Raw genomic sequence first — 5,597 nt, 5'->3', positions numbered from 1 at the left:
ATGCCAGTAGCCATGCTAATGTGGAAGGGGAAGCTCAAGAGGCCTCAACCCTGAACAAAGAACTACAGGCAATGGAGGAATGCCCAGATACGGGGAATATCTTTCCCAGGGAAGAGCACACCAATTGGTTATCCAGTACCAAATGGTCAGCCCTAGAAACATGCATCAAGTAATGTTATATAGTCTGAGCAGGTTGTGTTTATGTATTTAGGAAGACATACACAATGCCACCACCACTACCACCAACAGCAATTAAAGAAAAAGAGGCCATGAATTTCAAAGAGAGCAGGGGTGTTGTGAGAAGTGGTATATTTGAGGATTTAGAGGGAAGAAAGAGAAGGGGGAAATGATATAATTATAATCTTTTTAAAAAAAATTAAAAGGAAGGGATGGGAAGGAACAAGTTCTCAGAACAGCTTGGATATTGAGCACAACTCAAAGCAAGGGTGTGAGCCCTGGCCAGCAGCCCTCAGAGGCATCCAGCTCAGCAGTTCTAGACTCCTCCCTGAAAATACCAGCGTCTGATGAAGCAGCTGCGGGTTAAATTTAGCCTTGGCAAATGCAGGCCTTGGCTGGGCACTGGAAGCATCGGCGTGGATGGATGGACAGATGGATGGACAGATGGATGGACAGATGTGCCCAGTGCAGGCATGAGGCCAGTGTGATGGTTATGGAGATGCCGGGAGGGCAGCAGCACCGGGAATGGAGCTCCTCTCAGTGGCCACCAGCCTGAGAGCCCTTTGGCAAGCACCAGCCAGGCATGTGGCCGAGGGAAGATGCATGAAGACGAAAGGAGAAGGAACCGTAGGGACAGCGGGAACCGCAGAGCAACGTCCCCCGAAATCCGCCGAGTCTCGTTAGCCGACTCGTGAGCTTGTTAGCTCTCGTGAGACCTCGCGCTGGGTGTGCAGCCTTTCCGTGTGTCTCTGCTTCCTCGGTGACCTGTTAAAATACAAACAACTGCGGGCTTAAGTTTTCTTGGCTAACTTGCTTATTGTTACTGATCCTGCGAGGGGTTGGGACAGAGGGACAGGGAAGCGACAGTCATCAAGAATAAACTAATGAGGAGTTTATATGTATTATATAAATGTATATATAATGTATTAATATCCTGAGGATCAAATAAATGGTACCTGTGCCTTCAGTGCGGCTGAATGTAAAAAATCACCTTCCCTGTTTGGTAGAAGGGAAATAATTTGCCTACCTGGGACTTCCATGAAGAGTAAATGAAAGAACCAGGACAGTATTTGACGCGAGAAAATTCATTTCAGTAAATGATGGGTCATGAGTGGCCAGTGTGCAAGGGCGCCTCCCACGTCACGGCTTGCGCAGCCTGGCTTTGGCGTTCCCTGTGCCCACTGGTGGCCAGAGCGTCAAAGAGCCACACTGCCACCTTCTGGCCATTTGGAATACTTCAGTCGCGCTGCCATTGGAGCCTAAGCGCGGGGGCTGGGGCTGGGGGGCGGGGGGGACGGGGGATGGGGGCCCGGGGGTGGTGAGCTTCTCTGCTCCGTGGCAGGACTGAGGCCACCTCAGGCTGAGCTGGGTAGCTGCTGGAACCGGGTATCCAGGACTTCAACAACCTGATTCCAGTTTCCTAAGCAAGTCCGGCTCCCCATCCCAATCCTAACTTCCAGGTTGCGGGCCTTAGTTGGGTATTGGAATCTCCTGGGCCCCACTCCCACCCCACCCCGCATCTGCACCACCCCCTCACCCCCAGACCTGGGGGATCAGGCTCTGCAGAAGGCCTAGAGGTTCGGCGTGAAAAGGAAATCTTCTCAAGGCCTCAGAACAACTCTGAGAACACAACTTGGGTGCCTCTGTGCCGCCGCTAGCCAACTTAACTCTTTCATGGCTGTGTAAACCACACAAGCGGAGGTCTCCGCATTTAAAACCAGTTCAAGTAGCTGGAGACAAGAGGCGATGAGGAGGGAGAGAAGGCAGAGGGGACTGAGGAAAGCAGTCACGTAGAGGCAGGAGAAGAGAAGCGGTGTGGAGGAACAAGAGATGTCTCAACATCGTGATATCATCTTGGAACAGCTAGCAACAACAACCCAAACCAAATCAATGAACAAATATTAAAGTAAGAAAAAATTTCAGTGTATGGTTAAGATCAGTATCTGAAATGCGGGGAAAAAAAAAACCGCTCCTATATATTAGCAAGTATGAGATAACCCAACAGAGAGAAGCCAAGGTCTCAAGATCCTAGCAGCCAACACACAGGAAGGTGGTCAGAAAATGTAGAGTATTATTTTTGCCTGTTGACAAAATATTATATTTGACAAAAATCAGAAAGGTGCTTACTTATTCCTGGTGAGTGGTTCAGGGAAATATTTCCTTACATGTGGTGAATTGTCACACAACTCAGAGAAACCGGCACCATCCACCAAAATTACCACACACCATTCAGCTGACTCTCCCTGGGACGGGATGCCCTAGAGACAGCTTTTGTGGAGGCTGACCTGCACATACAACCGTTACTCTCAGAATGCCTGGCAGCAGAAGTACTGGTAGAGAGAAGGCCAGTAACAGTACCGTAGAGAGGGCATCGACACACCCGGCTGGTTTAACACAACTCCGTACAGCAGCCAAGAGAAATGAGAAAGCCATATCACAGTTAGAATTGGGGCATGAGGTACTGCTGTGTAAAAATACTAAGAAAGCAACAATGTTCATAACATTGTGCCATTTTTGAAAGTACAAAATGATAGAATCTCTCTCTCTCTCTCTCTCTCTCTCTCTCTCTCTCTCTCTCTCTCTCTGTGTGTGTGTGTGTGTGTGTGTGTGTGTGTGTGTGTGTGCAGAATATACTGATATGGTCATATTGGATGTCTCAGCTAGTTGCTTCACTCAGACTGGGTAATATTATTGGTTGTTACATACCTTGACTATCACCACTGTTTCTTATTTTAAATGAGTATACAGAAATATAGGTAAATGTCTTAGGATATCTATTGCTATAATAAAATACCATGACCAAAGGAAAGAGTTTATTTTTCATACAACTCCACACCACTGTTCATCATCGAAAGAAGTCAAGGCAGAGACTCAAGTAAGGTGGAGATCTGGAGCCAGGAGCCATGGAGAGGCCATGGCAGAGTGCTACTTACTGGCTTGCTCTTCATAGCTTGCTTGTCTTGCTCTCCTAGTACCCAGGACCACCAGCCCAGGGGTGAAACAGCCCACAATGCACTGGGTGCTCCCCCATTAATCACTAGTTAAGAAAATGCTCTACAGACTTGCCTACATCCAGACCTTGTGGAGGCATCTTCTCAGTTGAGGTGTCCTCCTTTCAGAGGACTCTAGTTTGCATCAAGTCAACATAAAACTAGCCAACAGAGTAAAGATGGGTTGACAACATGCATTACTTAGAGAGGAAAGGGAGCCTTTGTGGATATGAGCAAAGAACAAAGGAGTAACTAATATAACAAGGAAAAGGAAAAACATGAAAACCTCTATAACAATCATGAATTCTAGGTATATCTATACAATCATATGTGTGTGTGTTTATGTACATACAGGGTTTTAACAGGTCGACAGTGCTGTTGAATCTCATGGCACAGTCCTGAAATCCCAGCTACTCAGAAGGCGAAGGCAGGAGGATCACAAGCTCAAGGTCTGTCTGAGCTACACAGCAAGCACAAGGCTGAGATGAGCAATTTAGTGGGTCCCTGTCTCAAAATTAAAAATGCCAGACAGGTTGTGGGTGTAATTCAGTGGCCAGACACTTGCCTACCCTGCCCATGGCTAGTCACCAGTATGACAAACGTGAGAGAGGAGCTTCACGCGCCAATCTTTTGATCATGCGCTACAACAAGCCAAGCCCGAACTCTTGGTGATGTTCCATGTGGGCGTGTCTCTCTCTTCACAGATTTGGAGTCAGGAGTGTGGTCGTATGGGGCTGTAGGTACAGTTCTCATTAGGCACTGAGTGTTGTTCTGAAACCAGAACAGCTGGAGCCACTGTGCTCACGGGGACTGGCAGGTGCTAGCTCAAGCTAAGCCATGTGACCACATTTGAATCTCCAGACAGCCTTGTTCACCCAGGAGTGCTTTTGGTCCCTCCAGGAGCCTCACGCTCACCCAGGACAAGGAAATAGACTCTTCCTGGAGCTGAGTGGGGGAATGGAGAGCAAGTATTTCCCTAAATAAATAAATACAACTTTCTCCAAAGTTCAGTGGCAGGTTAGGCAGGAGAGGATGTTCTCACTGGGAGCTTGTGAGAATGAGAAGGAGAGCAGAGTGACAATGTGTGGTGAGGGCTGGATGTCACTGGAGACCTCTTTTGCAGATGTCTCCACTATGGTGATGCCATCAGGTCCCCATCAGAGGACAAAGAATCCTGGCTTTTCGGCCTCCAAAACTGAAGGCTAAGTAAACGTGTTTTCTGTGTGAAGTTTCTACCTTCCAGTATTTTGTTATAGCAACAGAAAATAGATTGCCCTAGAACAGTTATACAAGTGTCCTACTCACTTGGAGAGTACAAATAGCTCCTTCCTGACACAGAATTACAACAGATGTGACATTTGTCAGTGGCAGAGCATGAACTGGCACATTTCAGAAAGCTGTTTCACAATATCTCTTGAAACATAAAACTCATTTGCTTTTCCCGTCTGTAATTTCTCTCTTATAAAGAAATTTATCTGTGGATATACCCACCAAATTACACCCATCAAGTAAAACAATATTTGTACACAAAAGAGTAAAAACTGGAATAAATACATGATTAAACAAGCCTTGTTTGTATTAGTTACTGTCTGTTGCTGTGTTAAAACACCCCAACAAGCAACAGTTTAGGGGAGAAAGGGTTTATTTTGGTCTACAGTTCCAAAGAGTCCATTCTGGCAAGAAGGTAGGACAACAGGCAGGGAAGACAGGTGGCAGAACAGGAAGCTGCCTGGAGAGGGACAGGAAGTGGGGCGACCTGTCCTGAATGGTTAGGCCCCGAGGAAGTCTCCATGCGGAGGGCTCTACAACCATCCCAGAGCAGCACCTGCTGGCTGCCAAGGTTCAAATACAAGAGCCTGTGGGAACACTTCTCATTCAGACCACTGCAAAGTAATGTCCATTAAATGAAATATTCTGCAATTATCTAAAAAATACAAGTACTCAAGTTATACCTACATATAAAAATATCTTCAAGACACACTATTTACAAAATCAAAGTTCAGAAAAATGAGCTAAGAAGACTCATAGTCAGAAAGGAGTGCTCCAGTTGAGAACAAATGTGAAAATACGCTCTACTTTATAGCAACTGGGCAATTCTCATTGCAACGAGATACAATTTCATCCTCAGAAAATTAAAAAAAAAATTCTAACAAGGCTAGATGTTGACATAAGCATGAGGCACCCAGGACTCACGCACTGCAGTGGTGGAGGGCCTGGGACTCAGCACAGCGGTTCCAGCTTGAGGGAACCGATGATGCAGAAGTGGCAAGAGCTTCTGTTTTCCTTTTTGATAATGAAGATAATGTAGAACAAATATAAACTGTAAATTACATAAAGCTCTGAAACAAAGAAGGCTTTCCCAACATTCAGGGGGAGAACATGAAGTTAAAGAGGTCGGAGATTAGGATAATTAGAGGCCTCACAGTTGAC

General features: G+C 46.3%; 1 long non-coding RNA gene across 1 annotated transcript; it reads right to left on the bottom strand.

Annotated features, from left to right (window-relative positions):
- Positions 1–292: 292 nt before the first annotated feature.
- LOC121822222 (uncharacterized) lies at positions 293–2,490 on the bottom strand. Its single transcript, XR_006063220.2, has 2 exons — positions 2,305–2,490; positions 293–942 (listed from the first exon to the last, which is right to left on the bottom strand). It is a non-coding gene; the product is annotated as an uncharacterized LOC121822222 (long non-coding RNA).
- Positions 2,491–5,597: the final 3,107 nt, after the last annotated feature.

This window comes from Peromyscus maniculatus, chromosome 14 (assembly GCF_049852395.1).
Source record: "Peromyscus maniculatus bairdii isolate BWxNUB_F1_BW_parent chromosome 14, HU_Pman_BW_mat_3.1, whole genome shotgun sequence".
Classification (NCBI taxonomy): Eukaryota; Metazoa; Chordata; class Mammalia; order Rodentia; family Cricetidae; genus Peromyscus; species Peromyscus maniculatus.
The sequence above is the reverse complement of the archived record's forward strand: the minus strand, read 5'-3'. Positions and strand labels throughout refer to the sequence as shown.